General features: G+C 35.0%; 1 protein-coding gene across 5 annotated transcripts in view; it reads right to left on the bottom strand.

Moving 5' to 3' along the window:
• LOC129732077 (uncharacterized) overlaps positions 1-20700 on the bottom strand; it is a 332272-nt gene that overhangs the window by 246475 nt on the left and 65097 nt on the right. The window lies entirely within an intron of this gene.

Raw genomic sequence — 20700 nt, 5'->3', positions numbered from 1 at the left:
AACTGGTAAGTAGCCAAAAAAAAAGTAAACGTAAATAAAATACAATAAAAAAATAAAACGGAAGAAGTATAACAAAATTAAAGAGATGAAAACTAACAGTAAAACTACAAACTGAATAAACAAAAAAAGAAATAGAATAGTAAGATAAAGGTAAAAAATAAAATGTGATGAACAAAACCAACAGCAAAAATGAAAAAATAAATAAAAAACGAGTAAAATGAAAATAAAAATGAAAGAAACATAAGAAAATTTGACTGAGGAAAATAGCTTAGCATAGCTTAGCTTAGTTCAACAATTAATCAACTGAAGGAACGACTGGGCGTGATAGTTCCTTCTCACTGTGCATCATTTTTTATAGACCAATAACGGCACCGGCCACGTTCATACACAGTCAGGTGGTGATATCGCCGGTTTCGTATAACACCGGCACAATTCAAAATTTTTCCATTTTGAAGTTTTGATGACAAACGACAGACTTCAAAATTTACAAACAATCCTGAGTTATAAACTGGTGTCTTTGGAATTCAAATCAAAAACATGCTCCAGAGTTGGTAAAAAAGAGATTTTAACTTGCTCATAGTTTTCTTGGATACGATAGAAGTTATTTAAACGCCAAATTTTTTCAATCCCGTTTCTCTTGGAACTATGAATTTTGAGTTGTGCCAGTGCCGCATGAAACCTACAATGAGAAAGGACTGTAAGAATGCAGTTTTTGCATCCCTATAAAGACCACGGAAGGGAGTTTTCATTAGTGGGGTGGGCTATTTATTTATTTATTTATTTATTTATTTATTTATTCTTCATCTGACTTTTTAGGTCTTAATGAAATGTGGCGGGGAAAAGCCCATTTGAGGAATTCCTTGCGAAACCCTCAAGTGCGCGTAAAAACCCCGCATCTTTTGATTTGACATTTACAAATCATGAATTAAGTCTAACAATGGCACATTAATACTACAAAGCTGACACTGACTAAGCTTAACTATAGTAAATCTAGAAGTTAAGGCTAACACATTATAACATTCGCTTAAGTCTATTTTTAAAAGTAACACTTGATTCATTGAAGTCAAACAATTCAAACACATTATTAAAGACGCTACACATCCCCCTTATGGGTTCGTTTTGACCATATTCAGTGCGTTGAAATGGAAGACGCAGGAAGTGTCGTGACCTCAGATTTCTGTAGGGCACATTCACGTGAATTTCAGACAGAATGTTTGGAGCGTCTATTTCGCCGATCAGTAATTTTCCCACAAATACGGCCCTGGACACATCTCTTCTCTTTGCCAGTGTGTCAATACCAAGTAATTGGCATCGATTGGCATATGGTGGTAATTGATCAGGATTACGCCATGGGAGTGATCTTAAAGCATAACGAAGAAATTTGGCCTGTACTGATTCAATTCGTTTGGTCCAAATGTCAGTGTAGGGACTCCATACTATAGCTGATGTTTCCAAAATGGAACGAACTAGGGAAACATAAAGCGATCGCAAGCAAAACGGATCGGTAAACTCTTTGGCTATTCTCATGATGAAACCCAGGTTTTTACTAGCGTGCGCAATGATATGAGAGTAGTGGTGCTTGAAGGTTAGTTGTGAATCAAGCAGTACACCTAAATCCTTGACTACCGATACTCTTTCAAGATTTTCTCCGGATACATTATAGTTCCACGAAAACGGATTTTTTTTCCGCGTGAAGGAAATTGCAAGACATTTTGAAACACTGATTATCAGTAAATTACGATTACACCAGTCAGAAAAACTATCCAGATATTGTTGCAGTTCTCTACAGTCTGCTTTAGTACGAATTACGCGAAAAAGTTTCAAGTCGTCAGCATAGATAAGTTTACAGCCTGGTGGAATGACGTTGCAAACATCATTGAAAAAAATTGAAAAAAGGAGTGGTCCAAGGTTGCTCCCCTGAGGCACACCCGACAAGTTAACGAAATTGTCTGACTCGGTGTTGCCTAGCTTTATGCAGAGTGTGCGGTCAACGAGGTATGATTTCAGCCACTTTGTGAAATGGTGTGAGGCACCAAGACGTTCAATTTTGGCCAAAAGAATGGTGTGATCAACACGATCAAACGCAGCCTTCAGGTCGGTGTAAATAGTGTCAACTTGCATCCCGTTCTCCATGTTTTTAATACAATTAGATGTGAACTGAAGCAAGTTAGTAGTGGTCGATCTACCGGGGTAAAAGCCATGTTGGTCTAACGAGATATATGTCTTGAATTTACGAAGTAGAACGTTGCCGACGAGAATCTCAAATAATTTTGATCCAGCGGATAGTGAGGTTATTCCTCGATAGTTCGTTACATCGTGTTTGTCGCCTTTTTTATAAACCGGGAACATAACAGACTTCTTCCAACAGTCAGGAAATACCGCTTGCGAAAGCGATTTGTTGACTATTATATCGGTACACAGAGCGCGATGGCACATTTTTTCAGAATAATGGCCGGAATACCGTCAGGTCCAGTGGAAGTTGAAGGTTTCAATTTTGTGGTGGCCTTCAGTACTTCTTCATCAGTAAAACATAAGCTACTCAGGTTTACCACGTTATGAGGAACGTCGTGCAGTGCATTCTCCATTTGAGATGTATTAGCAGTAGTTGAACTGAATACGCTTGAAAAGTGTTTCTTGAATAGAGAACATATACCATCAAGCGTTTCCGCGTTTTCATTCCCAAGAAACATACTGGTAGGAAGTCCACTTTCTTTTCTTTTACTGTTTATAAATGACCAGAATCGTTTTGGGCTTCGTTTGAGCTCAGATTGAGTGCGTAGTACATGCTGAGAATAAAGGAAACGATTGTAGATTTTATAATTTTTGCTTGCAGTAGTAAACGAAAGTTTAGTCATTGCGTTTCGTCGTTTGACGTATCTCCGAAGTGCCGCTGCCCTTAGTCGTCTTAGCTCACGAAGATGTCGATTAGACCAAACAGGCTTTCGCCGGGGGCGTGGTGCCGGTACAAAATTACAAAATTGCTGTTTGAGCGTGTGCGAAAATATATCAACTAAACTATTGACATCAGGTGCGCGGCTTAGCAAAGTTTCCCAATCGACTGCAAGTAGAGCCCTCTGAAGTCCATCAAAATCGGTTTTAGAGAAGTTGTATTGCTTAGTTTCAGACAACTCTTCAAAGCAAACTGGCTGCGTGCAAGCTAATGAGACAGAGACTGGTGGGTGATGAGCATCAATGCCAACTAATGGGTCGCATGCTTCGGCAATATTGCAGTTCAAAACGGATTCATCGTTGACGAAAACGAGATCAAGGGTGCGATTTCGAGTGTTTTTAACTGTGCTTATTTGAGACATGTTGAGTAGAGACATCCCATCCAACAGTACAACACTGGAACTATTAAAATTCGAATCAGCAGGATCTGCAAAGACGCGACCAGAGTGGCTACCTTTCCAAACAAGGCCTGGTTGATTATAATCACCGAATAGAAGGTGAGTGGTATGCGTTTGAAGTGAGTCCGTGACAGCAAGCACTGAGTCGATATGATTTTGCATCACAGATGCGTTATCTGCGATATCGGGAGGGATATATACAACGCCCACACAAATGTTAGTGTCGTGTGCGCGAACGTCCACCCATAATTGCTCGAAATCAAATTCGGGACTAGATCTTCGCCTGGACTGTAATCTGTTTGATACAGCCACGAGGACCCCGCCACCACGAGATTTACCTGTACTTGCTGTGTTACGATCGTTGCGGTAAACTGTGTACATTTGTCCAAAAAGCTGAAGGGAACTAATTTGATCATTTAGCCAGGTTTCAGTGAGGACGACGACGTCATGTTCGGCATCCGAAGCAGCAACAAAAAGCTCATCTATTTTCGTACGTAGCCCTCTCACATTCTGGTAAAAGAATTGAAGATGTTTCTGTTCACGCAGGTTGCAATCCAATGGCCCGACATCAACGCAATGCTCAGCAGTAGAATTTGCCTGAAAAGCGGATCGATTTTCAACGACGGCAGAATCCGAGCACCTAGCTCCTGAAGAACATATACATTCTTGGTGTTTACCTGGGGGAAAACAATCGTGGTGTCTATGCTCATTCATTCGCAGCGATGAGCGAGTTGCGTGCTCGCATTTATCCAGCGTCGTTATCTTCGTTTCATTTTTGTCATTAGTACATGGTATCTTTGCGAAATTTGTACTGCAGGTTGAGCTATGGGAGATGAGAATTTCGTGATTTTTTTGAATTTCTGTTGAATTTATTAACTTATCTGGTATGGGGGCCCGTTGGCCCCCCGTGTCCACCGGTGGTTGAGAGTCTATATATTCATGGTAGTCTATGTATTGATTAGAATGTACTTTGATAAGTGATATGGCCATGATTTAATTAAATTAGTGTAACAATATAGATAAGATCATGTACATATAATGTGAGAATAATAAAAATGAATTATAAAATGAAACTAGGAGTTTTAGGGCATCTAAAGAAAATCTCGGTTGACTGCCTTGCATAGCTTGAATTTTCAAATTTGTGTCATTTATATTGTGCTCCCAAAAAAAATTGATAAACTTTTATTAGGCTGTGCTCCTTTCTGCGACTCAAAACATGAAACAGGAATTACAATAACATTTGCACAGGCATGTTGCTCCTTTCTAAAACAATTCACCGCATAAAGGCATCCAAACAGATCATCCACACGCATCCACCACAACCGTTATCGGCAAAAAGTGGAAAAATCGGAGCACCAAGAAGAGACGATACACAGGTCGAGCGGAACAGGACTGACCCTACACGGCTATAGACCATTTTACGAGACGTTTCAGACCTCAATTCATGAAAAAAAATTTTAACAGAAAACATTAAACCTCGTGCATAACGTACGTAAAAACAACATCAGCATCAGCAAATGCCGTGTATCATAACAGTTCGTAAAATGTTCTATACACATTTGCCAGTGTATGTACGGGAAATATCAATTATCTTCATAAGCAAACGCATAAAGAATATATGATGAAGATCGAAAAAAATCAGCAGAAAAAACCCGATATTGCAATCCACATCAGATTATCCTGCACTTTCAGTACGGCGTATAATAGGGCATGGAATATTTTTCACTTGATATGAGCTCGAATATGCACTTATCTTACTGAATCCATTAGAATTGTTGAATATTCGAGCGCCCCTACAGCTTGCAGAAACCACTCACACAAAACACACTAGTACTAAGTTAAAAGTAAAAAATAAAAAGTAACAAGTAAAAAGTAAAAAGTAACAAGTAAAAAATAAAAAGTAAAAAGTAAAAAGTAAAAAGTAAAAAGTAAAAAATAAAAAGTAAAAAGTAAAAAGTAAAAACGGGAAAAAATAAAAAGTAAAAAGTAAAAAGTAAAATGTAAAAAGTAAAAAGTAAAAAGTAAAAAGTAAAAAGTAAAAAGTAAAAAGTAAAAAGTAAAAAGTAAAAAGTAAAAAGGAACAAGGAAAAAGGAAAAAGTAAAAAGTAAAAAGTAAAAAGTAAAAAGTAAAAAGTAAAAGTAAAAAGTAAAAAGTAAAAAGTAAAAAGTAAAAAGTAAAAAGTAAAAAGTAAAAAGTAAAAAGTAAAAAGTAAAAAGTAAAAAGTAAAAAGTAAAAAGTAAAAAGTAAAAAGTAAAAAGTAAAAAGTAAAAAGTAAAAAGTAAAAAGTAAAAAGTAAAAAGTAAAAAGTAAAAAGTAAAAAGTAAAAAGTAAAAAGTAAAAAGTAAAAAGTAAAAAGTAAAAAGTAAAAAGTAAAAAGTAAAAAGTAAAAAGTAAAAAGTGAAAAGTAAAAAGTAAAAAGTAAAAAGTAAAATATAAAAAGTAAAAAGTAAAAAGTAAAATGTAAAATGTAAAAGAGGGAAAAAATGAAAAGTAAAAAGTGGAAGTAAAAAGGAACAAGGAAAAAGGAAAAAAGAAAAAGTAAAAAGTAAAAAGTAAAAAGTAAAAAGTAAAAAGTAAAAAGTAAAAAGTAACAAGTAAAAAGTAAAAAGTAAAAGGTAAAAAGTAAAAAGTAAAAAGTAAAAAGTAAAAAGTAAAAAGTAAAAAGTAAAAAGTAAAAAGTAACAAGTAAAAAGTAAAAAGTAAAAAGTAAAAAGTAAAAAGTAAAAAGTAACAAGTAAAAAGTAAAAAGTAAAAAGTAAAAAGTAAAGAATAAAAAGTAAAAAGTAAAAAGTAAAAAGTAAAAAGTAAAAAGTAAAAAGTAAAAAGTAAAAAGTAAAAAGTTAAAAGTTAAAAGTTAAAAGTAATAAGTAAAAAGTAAAGAGTAAAAAGTAAAAAGTAAGAAGTGAAGAGTAAAAAGTAAAAAGTAAAAAGTAAGAAGCAAAAAGCAAAAAGTAAAAAGTAAGAAGCAAAAAGTAAAAAGTAAATAGTAGAAAATGAAAAGTAAAAAGGGGAAAGTCAATAATTGAAATTAAAAAGTAAAAAGTAAAAAGTAAGAAGTGAAAAGTTAAAAGTAACAAGTAAAAAGTAGAGATAAAACCTTAAACATTAAAAGTAGAAGGTGAAAGTGAAAGTAAAAAATGAGAGGTAATAAGTAAAAGTAAAAAGCAAAAAGCAAGAAGTAAAAAGAAAACAAAGTAACAAATTATAAGTAAAAGTGAAAAAAATTAAGAGTAGAATGTAAAGTTTATACAGGTCGGACTCGATTATCCGGAGACTCGATTATCCGGGGGCTCGATTAACCGGGGCTCGATTATTCGGAGAAAATGGTTCGATTATCCAGAGTATTTTTTGTTTCTGTATTTCTATAACGTACTTTTGTCTTCCGGGTCTTTGGGAGGTCCGGGGTTGTTCATAATTGTAGCGGTACATGCCCCGTTCCGCTTAGGCAGTTCGTTTTTGGCAGTTTTGTCGTCGTTCTTTCAAATTCTTACTCAACAACCTCCAAAAGCAATGTATTATGGTTTTTTTTTGTTGCCAATGAGGACAACTGCTATTGGTAAACTGGTTTCGCATTTATGGCAGGAACATATTGTTGCAGTACTTAGAACCACAAGCAGGCCTGTCTCGGTTGTTCGGATACTCTCGGATTATTGAACCAAAACTTATCAAGCGAAATTAATAACGACTTGAACTCCGCAAAGTAGTCCATTACTGGCCCTATCGAGCTAGGTCGTTATAGGTCACTCGTGAATTAAAAAAAAACATGAATGTTGTTTCATTCTGTTTTTTTTTATCTTCGAGATAATCAATATAACATAATTCATTATTAGGTATATATCTATAACAATCGTCAAAAAACAGTCTAAAGACAATTTTGATTTTTTTCCGTCGGCACATGTGTTGTGTACAATTTATTATAATAGAAAACTCACTGTTCTAGATGAGAGATATTAAAAATTTAAATAAAAAGAATGGCTCGATTATCCGTAAGGTTCGATTATCCGGAGCGGAATGTTTTTCAAAACTCCGGATAATCGAGTCCGACCTGTAATTTAATTTTAAAAGTATAAAGTCCAAAGTCTTATGTTTAAAGTTTACCGTCTAAAGTCCTAAACCTAAAGAGCCATTCCACAAAAAAAACGGGCAACCAATTCAATCGATAATTTTTGATTTGGCTGAAACGTTGTTTAGATATTTCTATAGGCAAAAGATGCCTTTTTGTGCTATTTGTTTAATTTTTTGGAACACGACTTATTCATAACTTCATAATCATAACTTTTTTTTCCTTGATTTCTCCATGATCGAGCCGTTTTCATTGTTTAGGTAATCTTTTGTAGTTTTATAAAAACAATTAGATTTTTAAAAAGTTTTATTTTAAAATTTTTTATTCTAACTTTCTTCACCAAAAAAGTAATTTTTTAGAGTGCATATTATTTTCGGAAAGATAAAATTATTTTCTACAACCTGGCCGAAAACGTGATCCCGATCAAACAATCCGTTTTGACCCTAAAAATATTTGTAATCATCAATACCTTCCCAAAATAGCATTTTTCAATAGCTTCTCAAAAATGAGTTGTGATCCAAAAAATTAGACCAATAGCACAAAATGGCATCTTTGCGTATAAAAACGTCTATTTAAAGTTTCAGCAAAATCGAAAATGACAACTAAAGAAAAATATTAAAATTGGGACATTTTTTGTGGAACTGCTCTAAAATTTTAAATCTAAAGTCCAAAGTCTGAAGTCCAACGTCTTAAGTCTGAAGTCTAGCATGAGCATGAGCATGAGCATGATTGACCGCCCGCGGTTGCTACTCCGCCAGATCAGCTGTAATTACACAAAGAACCAACAGATGATGTTTGGGACCAACATGCATCCTCAATGTGTTAAAACAGGTGACCTAAATCTTTATATTAGGCAATACCAGCGCCGGCCGCATCCGAATGCAGGTCAAAGAAGGAGTTTGTATAGGAATATGTTGACGTGATACTCGCTTTATTGGAAGCCGAGAACACCTCTGCAATTCCACGAGAAATCACTGAGATGTTGGATAAAGGGGAAGGTATACAGCAGGGTTCATTTTGGTAAACGATGCGCTAATGTCGGGTTCTTCAGAACAAGTGCCGCGTCTACAAGTTTATTACATCCGCCACGATATTCATAATGTGATTCGAACTTATTTAGTTTGACAATGTAACACCGCAACAATAAAACGTACGCGAGGATACAGGATTTTTGACTAAACCGAGACAACTCAAAATTACCGTATATCTCCTCGTAAGGTGATGCTCTTTATACCTAAAACTATTGCGCGTTGTTGATCCATCTGAAGATAATACGACCTCATGGAAGGTACCGACGCGGGGGTTGAAATGATATTTATCGACTCATCGAAATCTACTTCGATTTCCGATGTAATAATTTAGATGCAACGCGCGAGCAGTCTCCGACTTAACGTTGATTAAGATAAGAAAGATATGATGAAATATCTGGGTTCACTTCGCGAAATCACCACACGCCGGAAGTCCATATATCAGCAAAACTCGCCCGGGCTGAATACGCGTTTACACCGAAGCGTTACGAACAACCGCTTTAATCCCCCCGGCCGACACATACGCGCAGGAACTCGGCGTTTACGTCGATTATCTCTTAACAATGTACGCCTAATACGCCTAATAAATATGAAAATTGGCAATGTTCCATGCATCCAAAGCCTCAACAATTTAATAAAAGCAAATATACATATAAGCCTGAATATATTTTTAAATTTATTGACAAAGTGCCGAACTAGTCATAAATATAACAAATTATGTTAAACAACTGGTCAAAAGCTAGAACAATCAAAAAATCAAAGCATATGATTCCTGAGAAACACATACTCCAAACTCCACAAACCACACTAACACTTTGTGGACAAAAATAAAACTTGTTACTGAAACCCTGCGGAAAAAAATACCGCGCACACAATTTCAACGATGAAATCAAAATCTCTCTGTATCTGTTTTCTCACATAAAGTAAAACTAGAAACAAGCATCAAAATATCACTTTACAATACAGACAAGACAAAACGTATACTTAGCTTTCATCTCTTCATTTTCCAGTTGTTTTCATCGTTTTCGGACTTTTCTTTAAATGGAAGTACAGTGGCAACATGCATGTATGCCTTCACACACTCGTTTAATCCATCAACGTCTTAAGTCTGAAGTCTAATGTTTAAAGTCTTTAATCTGAAAGTCTAAAATCTAAAGTTTGAAAGCGAAAATCTACCGTCTAAATACTAAAGTCTGAAGTCTAAAGTCTAAAGCCTACAGTTTAAAGTTTAAAGTCTAAAATCCAAACCCTTAAGTCTAAAACCTGAAATCTGAAATCTAAAATCTGAGTATAAAGTCAACAGTCTAAAGTATAAAGCCTAAAATAGAGATGCACCGAATAATAGGGCTGCGGAAAAGTTATTTTTGAAAATTAGCGAATATTCGGATTATCTGATTATCCTTGTCTAGGATAATCCACTTTAATTCATGAGTAATTTGGTTTTGAATTTTTCTCATTTAAGCATCATGTTCTGTTGAATATTCGGCCGTCCGTTGGGCCGAATATTTGGCCGAATGTTCGGCCGAACAGACGGCCGAATTTTCAACGAAACATGATGATAATATGAAAAAAACTAAAAACCAAACCATTCTTGACTTAATGTGACTTACCCTAGACAAGCTCAAGTTAAAACCATTATTCTGTAAACTTAAAATTCGGTAGTTTTCTCAAAAAATCTTTTTCCCATCCCTATTATTCGGTGCAACGCTAGTCTAAAACCTGAAGTCTGAAATCTAATACGTGAAATCTAAATTCTAAAATCTAATATATAAAGCCTGATGTCTGTAGTCTAAAGTTTAAAATTTTAAATCTAAAATCTAAAATCTAAAATCTGAAAACTTAAGTCTAAAGTCTAAAATCTAAAGTTTAAAGTCTGAAGTCTTGAGTTTTAGGTCTGAAATCTAAAAGCAAAAGTCTACCGTCTTAAGTCGAAAGTCTAAAGCCTAAAGTTTAAAGTCTAAATTCTAAAGTCTGAAGTCTTATGTTTAAGGTCTTAAGCCTAAAGTCTAAATTCTAAAGTCTTAAATCTAAAGTCTTAGGTCTAGAGTCTGAAGTTTAAAGTCTAAAGCTTAAAGTCTAAAGTCTAAAGACTAAAGTCTAAAGTCTGAAGTCTTAAGTCTGAAGTCTGAAGTCTGAAGTCTGAAGTCTAAAGTCTAAAGTTCAAAGCCCAAAGTCCAGAGTTCAAAGTCTCAAACCTCAAGTCTTAAGTCTAAAGTCTTGAGTTTTGAGTCTTGAGGGTAAAATCTAAAGTCTCAAGTCTAGAATCTAAAATCTAAAGCCTAAAAGCAAAAGTCTTCCGTCTAAAGTCTAAAGTCTAAAGCCCAAAGTCTAAAGTCTGAAGTCTTAAGTCTGAAATCTTATGTTTATAGTCTTAAGTCGAAGTCTTAAGCCTAAAGTCTACAGTCTAAAGTCTGGAGTCTGAAGTCTAAAGTCTAAAGTCTAAAGTTTAAAGTTTAAAGTCTAAAGTCTAAAGTCTAAATTCTACAGTCCAAAGTCTAAAGTCTGAAATCCTTAGTCTGAAGTCTAAAGTCTAAAGTCCAAAACCCAAAGTCCAGAGTTCAAAGTCTTAAATCCCAAGTCTTAAGTCTATAGTATAAAGTCTTGAGTCAAAAGTCTAAATTGTAAAATCTTAAGTCTAAAGTTCAAAAACTAGAGTTCAAAGTTTAAAGTCCAAGGCCCAAAGTTCAAAGTCCAAAATCTTAAGTCTCAAGTCTTAAGTCCAAATTCTAAAGTCTTAAGTCTAAAGTATTGAGTCTTAAGTCTAAAGTCTAAAGTTTAAACTATATATAGAGCCTTAAGTCTAAAGTCCAATATCCAAAGTCCAAAATCTGAAATCTAAAGTCCAAAGTCTAAAGTCTTAAGGGGTTATATACCTTTTAAGTTTTCAAAAAACCGAAAAAAAATTTATTGTATCATATTCAAATACAACATCTTGAGAACATTTTCACAAATTTTCATAAAGATCTGAGCAATAGGAAGAAAATTAGAGCGATTAGCAGCGCGCCTCGCCGCATAAGCTAAACTTGAAACTTTACACGCGATTATCTCGGAATAGTGTTTTCCGAAAAATGACTTTGCCGTGATCCTGATTGCGGGAAAACTACTGAACCGATTTCCTTCATCTTTTTTTTTAAATTTTCATTATAAAATTCGCCGGTCCTTGAACGACCGCTTTTTGAAACATACAGTTACATTTTGCCGCAAAAAAAAATTTGATGCAATTTTAGCGCTTAAAACGTGCATATTTTGGGAAAAACGATCCCATTTGCACTGAAAACAAAATACTCATAAAAGCGATGGTTCAAGGACCCGGCACACTTCTAAACTAATGAAATAATATGAGTTTTTGGATTTCGGTTGACCCGCTGAGTCTCTATCGAGATCACCTCTGCAAAAAAATAGCGTTTCGGGGAAACAGCCATTACTCCAGTAATAATTGGTATATCTCAAAATCAAACGTATTTTGTTGTTGTTGATAAACTGTACTTTCAGAAAAATACCCCTTTAATGCAATGAAAATGGTGCTATGCACTTAAAAATAGATTCAAACTTCCCTCATTTTTCTCGACCAAAAAGGTATATAACCCCTCAAGCCTTGAGTCTAAAGTCTTTAATTTCGTAAGTTTGAAGTCCAAAGTTTCGAGACTGAAGCAAAAAGCTAGTAGAGGAAGATAAATTAAAAGTAAAAACAGAAAATTGAATTAAAGAACGTAAGAATAAAAACGATTGCAATATAATGCAATTAATAATAAGCGAACAAACAAGAAAGCAAAAACAAGATACAAATGTTTCTTTGTTTCTCAGCAGAAAACCTGCCATAACGATTCTTTTCAAAAGAAACGTTCCATATTCTTCAAATTATAAGGTCACTATTGTGCAATATGATGAATGTTCATGATGTTGAAAATAAAGTACTGAAATGATAAAAAGATGCGCAATCGTAAGCCGTCGGAAAATTGTTGCTTTGGAACAAACCGACGTCGGCAGTATTTTTAGAATCCTATTTATCTCTCTGTGAAATCAGGAAAACCATTAATTATAAACATAACAACTTGCGAAGTTGGCCCTATTTTGGACCGAACCGAATGTGGAGCCTTGGTTCCTCTTCGTAAAATTAAATTATAGACTGGGTTCGAAGCTTTTCGAAAACAATTACATTCTTCGAAATGAGAAACAAAACGAATTACCCTTCTTTGGCGCTGGTTTTTGCACCATCAACAGTGAAGTGAAGATAGCTTCACCATAGTTACACCGGCTAAGGGAAAAACTCCCACGCATTGTCTATTGCATAACAGTAATCTATTTCGTCTTATACAGTGGAATGTTAGTGACAGCAGCAGCAACAACAACACTATCTGGCAGCAGCACCAGTAGCAGTGGCAGGCAATCGACAGCAGCGCGAGCACCTTACCAGCGAATACTTTCATCTTGTATTTTCATCTTTTGTGATTACCCTGAAATAGAGTCAGCAACGTGAAAATGCTGTAAGTACAGGTACCGGTTGCTGGAGGCACTGAACATCTTCTCTTGTCGAGATGGTGTTGTAACATTGTAGGATCTCTTTGAAACAAGTGAAGTGTGATGAGAAGAAAAGGGTAACCGGTATCTATGACTGTATACATAATGTGGTTAGAGAGATTACATGTAACTTGTACCCCTTATAGGCCGATGCTAGACGTGTCGAAAGAGATTTTCTCCAAATTGAAATTGTATATCTCTACAAGTTACAACATTAAACAGGCAAACCATTGCTGAACCACACTAACATATTCCATTCAGTTTGCGGTTCTAAAGATTAAACCGAATCGACTATCTTTAATGATAGCCTCAAACCGTCTCGGTGTCGTAATATCACATCCACTTCATACCCGTGATGACATTTATGCGACTATGTAGATGCCTTCTGCTACGGCTGGACCTGGTGGCGGTTTCCACTAAATTATAGCAATTAATTTAACGGCAATTTGTTGGACAGGCTAATATTTCTTCCACCTCGGCGGATTTGACTTTCGAGTAGGCGATGGTATTAGCGCTTGGTTTTAGTGTGTCCTTCAGTGGAAAGATTCTTGCTCCCGGGGCTGGAGATGCCAATTTGTCTACTCAGTGAAAAAAGGAGTCAGCCATAGCCGTGCGAATTACGGAGATGCGAGGGAAGGGAGGATTGATAATTTAAACTCCCTGCTTTTAAGGGCGAAAGAAACAAGAGGGGTTTCTTGAGAAAGTTCAAAAATAACTAAGCTGAAGCTAATTAAATTAAGCCAATCCCATGAAATGCGGCAATCCTGATACAGCACTGCAGAACACGGTTTATGTTTCTGAATTTTCATCCGCTCCCTACAATTTATTCTCAGATAGTTTTACAGTGCAACCAAAGGCTTATTAGCTACAAAACCTATGTCGAAATACATACGCTTTTTTAGAAAATTACTCATGAGCCTTAAATTACTAAGTCAAATACAAGTTAGTCGATTAAATTTTTAAATTGATAATTTTCCACCATTCTCAAACCAATCCTTCGGTACAACACTTAAATAGCAAAGTGTAATATTCCTTGGTCTTCAATGTGGCAACTAGTACATGCTAGACTAGGGCTCGTCTCAATTTCATGTCGTCATAAAGCTTTGAAAAGCTTGATGACATTGAGTGTTGTTCACAAGGAAACTCATGCTCCACTCAAACGATTCCTTGATGTTTCATCGTGTAATTTGCATGGTTCGAAACAATAACGACGAGCAGTCTACATCATCAGCAATTACATAGAACGTATGTGTATTTTACTTTAAAAGTGAACTTTTTAACTAACTCGCAGTAGACCTCATATACGATATGCACAATAGGAAAAAATTCATCCCACGGTCAGAACAGAAACCATTTCAGCTACGTTGTCTTCAGGGTAAAACAATGATGTGCAGGCATGTATGGACAACAGCAAAATCGCGTACCTCTAGCAGGTTTCAGATAAATTGCTACTTTCGACCAACATTCTAAGCAGCTTATTGTTCTGCGAGCGGTCACTTCGCTATTGACAGCAGAAATTAATTTTCCACGCCCGCCAGCACCAGCAACAGATTTCCCGCAAAACTTCAGCATGCTCTAGACAGCCGCCCATCATGCTGGCGATCCACTTGCCATTCGGTTCTGCTAGTGTCATCGGCCGGGGAGGGAGGATTTTACATTGGAAATATGCCAGCGTTTGCCGCTGGAAACGAGAACAATGCAGATGTTTGTATAAATTATTAACTTTCTCACACATAAATTACATCAATCTCAGCGGTCCACACGGGTTGCAGAGGTTCCATCCCACCGGGTGAAAGCGTATTGCTCTTCTTCTTCATTGCGATCTAGTGTGATCTGACCAACGATGTTTCTATTGACACTTGGATTGGAGGCCGAGCTCAATTTAGGAAGAAAAAATATGAGAAAAATCTATTGAATTCATACCGAACTTGCGTCTTAATTTTCATTTCTGAGAAAAATAAGTGAACACCTGTAATGAAACATACATACACTCACAAGCATAGATTAAGCAATAATGCCAAAGATTTGATTAAAACATAATTAAAGTTGGGCTAGAATATATGTGAAGTGCCACAAGGAAGTAACCTACAATAGTTGCTTTTTAACTAGAATTTCACAACAGAACTGAGTTTTTGAGCTGTGATTTGCAAAAGAATGGCGCATGTGCCATTGGATTGTTTCTAAATTATTTCAAACAATACTTCTAAGCTTTTTTTGACGTAGGACTACGTCTTACCGCACTATATTGGGATACATTTTGCGGAAACTAAAACCAAAGTGTGACGTCGGAATGAAAGATTTCAAACGGTAATTCTTGTGTAAACACATAATGTATTATAATGATCAATATATCGTGGAATTGATGAAATGATTAACAGTTTTGTGATACTTCAGTTATCATTACTATTCCACTGTTCAGAAGTGAAAATTAGTGAAAAGTTCCAAGATCGAATTTCCACGAACAATGAACCAATCACGAGCGAGCATGCCCGGCACAGATTTCATGAGAAGACACAAACCGTGGTGGTGTAGCGAAGCAGAACGCATTTAACTAAGGCAAAACGCTTGTAACTAAGGACATGCGAATGAACGCTCGGACTCAAATTGCAGTGAAAATTCCCAAAATAAGGGTTATATCTTACTGCGACAAACTGGTTATACGCAACACTCCCGTTTCCCTTTATTGCCTTGGTCGTTAAAGTAAAAATGATTATTGAGAAATACACGAAAATTTCACACTAGTAGTAGTTGCGAAAATTCCATAATTTTCAGGTAAAATGCGGGCTACGTTGATGATCGCTTCGTAGCATTGGACATTTTCCTTGGCCGCACATAATAAATTCAGTCTCCGCTCTGTCCTCCGATAGTTATACCAGAGCAAAATCATTTCAAATCGCCTGGAAATACGCGAAAATTTAATCGACCATTTTTGATTTGAATGAAACTTTGCACACGTATTTGACTTAGCAAACTGAGCATTTCTCATAGGTGGAGAGATTTTTTACACCCATGAGTTACATTCTAAAAGGGCGTATGCTTTTTAGCATAGGTTTTATTCGAAGCATTGTAGCCCAGTAACCGTTGGTTGTATAGAGAAACGGTCCGAGAATGAGTTGTAGCGAATCGAAAATGCTTCATTAAAAAAATATCCACTGTACAAAAAAATTTTTTTTTGACCAAAATAAAAAAAAATAAACATAAAATTTTAATTTAAAAAAAGAGATGATTATTTTTTTCTTTCAAAGACACTTGACGTTAATACGCAACTTTAAAAAAAAAAGTCCAGGATGGAGAAATGAAAAATAATTTTTTTATGGTAGATTAATTTTTTATGAAAATTTTAATTTAAACATTTTTCAAAATATTTGTGTTCTGATGATTTTAAAAGATGCAGAGAGTCTTTTTGAATCAAAAAGCTCTTGGTAGTAAACATTCTAAAGGCATTGGTTTTCGAGTTATTTCTAATTTAAGCTCGAAAAATTATAACTATTTAGGAAAATACACGTTTTTTTAAATTTGTCCATGGTTCTCCAGCAAAAACCATACATTCATTGAAATGCTTGATCAAAAATATATAATTCATTCTTTGACAACAAAACGATTGGGCGAACGGTTCTCAAGAAAAGAGTTAAATGTTCTAAGTGATATAAATATATATAAGAATCAAATATTTATTTTCAAGTTTTATTATCTAGGAACATATTTTTTTATGACATAGATACTTTACAGAACTAGTTTCATCTTTTATTTTATATACATCATAAGTAAATGATTCGTTATCTTTTGAAAACAGCTTCGTTTGTATCTTATTTTCTGAAATCGGAACGAAAGAGTAATACTTTTGTGTGGCAGCTATTATTATAGATGTTTTGAAAATATTGCTCCATTCTGTTACTCCTTGTTCATATTCTTCATATGGTACCCAACTAAACGACATTTTTGATGAATTTTTATTACTTTTCTGATTAGACCAATCATACAGTTCTTATGCGCTTGTAATGGGATGTTCATGTTCTTTAGCTAAACTTGCATTTCCTGCCGTTCGTTTTAATATGCCACCAATTACATCGCATGGGCCTTTACCATGAGAAGTCGCAAAAAAATTTTGTTTTGAACTTGCAAAGACTTGCAAAGTTTTTTCTATTTTTATATTGTGAGGCAGCTCCATCAGACATTAATATCGCTTTTCTCAACTCTATTGTTCTTTTCAAAAATCTCATTAATTTGGCAATGAACACCTGAACCGCAACAGTATCAAGATGAAGTACTTCCGATATTATGATGAAGCTGATATTCTTAAGTGTTCCAGATTCTGAATAGTAAACAACGAAGGGATGAATGGTGGCTTGACTATCATTCCAATAACTACACGAATCACAAATTGATAAAGACGTATTAAAATGAGCTTGACTGTTTAATATTTTTAATTTTGCAATAACGTTTTCGTTTAATTCGCGTAAACTTGATGAGCACCGATGATCAGGAAAGGGTTTACAGCATTTGGGCTTGGTGTATTCCATTTTTACTTTATTCATCTTCACAAAATGCAAACTGTTACTAACACATCTGGAGTAGTGCAATCGTATTTATATACGAAAACAGATATTATAGGTTACCCAGTAGTTATTGGTTGCGTACTTTACAAACAGTTATTATTAGTGAACAAGCAGGTAGTGTTGCACGACAAACATATTTTTTTATAAAACATTCGGCAAGGGGGAACGTGTAGGTAGGCTAAGGTTTAGCGCTTGAGTTATTTATCCAATTGTTTTGTTGTCAAAGAATGAATTGTATATTTTTGATCAAGCATTCTAATGAATGTATGGTTTTTGCTGTAGAACCATGGAAAAATTAATATCAACGTGTATTTTCCGAAATATTAATAATTTTTCGAGCTTAAATTAGAAATAACTCGAAAACCAATGCCTTTAGAATGTTTACTACCAAGAGCTTTTTGATTCAAAATGACTCTCTGCATCTTTTAAAATCATCAGAATACAAATATTTTGAAAAATATTTAAATTAGAATTTTTATAACAAAATTAATCTACCATAAAAAAAAATATTTTTCATTTCTCCATCCTGGATTTTTTTTTAAAAAGTTGCGTATCAACGTCAAGTTTCTTTAAAAAAAAAATAAAAAAAAATTCAACTCTTTTTTTTTCAAATTGAAATTTAATGTTTATTTTTAATTTTTTTTGGTCAAAAAAATTTTTTTTTTGTACAGTGTATATTTTTTTTATGGTGCATTTTCAATTCCCTACAACTCATTCTCAGACAGTTTTTCGATATAACCATTCTGGGCTACAATGCTTCGAATAAAACCTATGCCAAAAGGCATACGCCCTTTTAGAATGTAACTCATGGGTGTAACAAATCTCTCTATCAGTGAAAAATACTCAGTTTGCTAAGCCAAATACGTGTGCAAAGTTTCATTCAAATCAAACATGGTCGATATTCGACCATAGGTCATTTGGCGCGATCTTGCTCACCAGCAAAATATCCTGCAGCATACGATGGAACCTGTTGCTGCCGTATGCAGAATAAATGTAGGGTGTTCTGCAGTGACTAAGAGTTGACTCGTATGCAGCTCTCGTTTCCTAATGTCGCGTACCTCTCACAACTCAACTACTCCAGTCGCTGCCGTGTGACGAACAAGAATGAAGTTGAAATTTCCACACGTGGTTATTTGTACATATTCATTTGGTCATTTGTACATATTCGAATTGGGTTTTAGTTGGGCGGAGTGACGCAGATTCGAGTATAAGACACAAAACAAAGCACTTTGTTGAGTCAAAAATTTAGACTCAACAAAGTTTTTTGTTTCGTTTGTTATACTCGAGTCTGCGTCGCCCCGCCCATATTGCAAAAATTTGCTCACGAAATATGTAAGCAGTGTAATTTATTCCAGAAGTGAGGCAATAGCGAGGAAAGTGTATAAGAAAGCTTGACCTAGGAACTTTTCGCCTATTTTCACCATTAAGCATTTACTGTTAAACATTATATCGAACAATTGTCACACATTTTACATACCCACCGACAAATAAAAGACTAAAAAGCATTAAGTCGTTCGCTTGCTATAATCGTTTGGAATCTGACGCAACATTTGCCAGTTTCATTTTCAATTTCACGAAATGTAATCTAGAATCGAAAACAAAGACGTAGTCCTACGTCAGAATGCCAAATGCTAACACTGTTTCATTTATAAACGTATTTTATATAGTGGAGTTGTTATTATAACAGGTACGTAACTCTTATGCCATGACTTTTTCTGTTTATTGGCTAATATCAGTGGTAATTAAAAAAAAAAAAAAGCTTTATTTCGGGTGACGCGTTTCGGTCCTAATTTATTATTCCTTAATAATTATTATAAATTATTTATTCAATTCATGTAACGTAAGATTTACAATCTTTTCAAACGTTACAAAATGATATAAGTTCACGAAGATATGCGATACTATCCAATTTACAATCTAATTATTCTCACAGCCCTAATCGCAGATTCGTTGTCACTGTTCCGTAGCAATCACTTTGTTCGCAAAAGCTTCAAAGCTAAATATAAATGTTGTTCAATCACTAATTTAAATAGTTTGTTGAGAAATACTCACAATTTGGTGACTTTTCAATGAGATCCTTCGACTAATTTGCCTGTAAGTTTAGTTTGCAAGTAGCATTACCTAGCATAATTGATTTATTCTTAATTTGAGTAATGCACGAGCTTATAATATAATAAATTTACTTACATTTAACATTCGTATTAAAAGGATTGAATTTAAAAAAAAAAAAAGGATTGAATATTCTAATACCGAGGATGAGATTGGTTGGAATAATAACCTATAATCGTAGTTTTGTTTTAATTTTAGCAATAAGCCGAATACACTCAATATAATCGATATGGGAAATTGAGAGAAACTTACACGTTTCTAATCTGTATCTTTAAAACACTAGCCGGATTATTCAATTCTAAATTATAATTTATAAAGAGTTTAATTGAAAAGACTTTCCGCACATAAGTGATTTACTGCACGCATGGATTTGTTTTGATGATAAGCATTCTTCTTGTGAAATGACAGCCTACACTCGCACATATCTACTCACACCCGTTGATGTTTCTTCAAACAATAGAGACGTCAACGAGATTTTGGATTCCCTGTGGAAGATTCGTTGCCTGAGCCGTTACCGGCCGTTAGGGAGACGTTACAACACTAATGATAGCTTTATTAATTGTTACAATTCATTCAGTGTATGACGTTAAATTTCAAGAAGAGTTCCTGTTTAAAACTCGACAAATTAATCTTAGATTTTACATTCATGGATAACCTATTCCAATTAATAATACCTCTCACAAACAAAGAATGATTATAGTAGCTAGCAGAATAAGCAGGAATCACAAAACTTCTGGCACAGACGAACAGACGTAACACTGGAACCTAGCTCCATCGCCACAAAAAACGTTCATTTCAAATTTTCAATCGAATAACAGCCATCGCGCGAAAACGTCGTCTGGGGCGCTGTCATCCAATCCCATACATACTTTGTAGTTCCCCATTTGACACATGTAGTAACGGTGGCGCTGACGTCGAAATACATGACGCAGCGCGAACACGACAGCAGATGGCGCTAGTGTTACTAACGTAAACTACTGTAATCATCCAAACGATGGTTTTATTGAAAATTTGTTCGGCGTGTTATGTCTGTTAGTCTGTGCTTCTGGTTTTAGTATTTCTGCATGGTAACAGTTTT

The sequence above is a fragment of the Wyeomyia smithii genome, chromosome 3 (genome assembly GCF_029784165.1).
Source record: "Wyeomyia smithii strain HCP4-BCI-WySm-NY-G18 chromosome 3, ASM2978416v1, whole genome shotgun sequence".
NCBI classification, from domain to species: Eukaryota; Metazoa; Arthropoda; class Insecta; order Diptera; family Culicidae; genus Wyeomyia; species Wyeomyia smithii.
The sequence above is the reverse complement of the archived record's forward strand: the minus strand, read 5'-3'. Positions and strand labels throughout refer to the sequence as shown.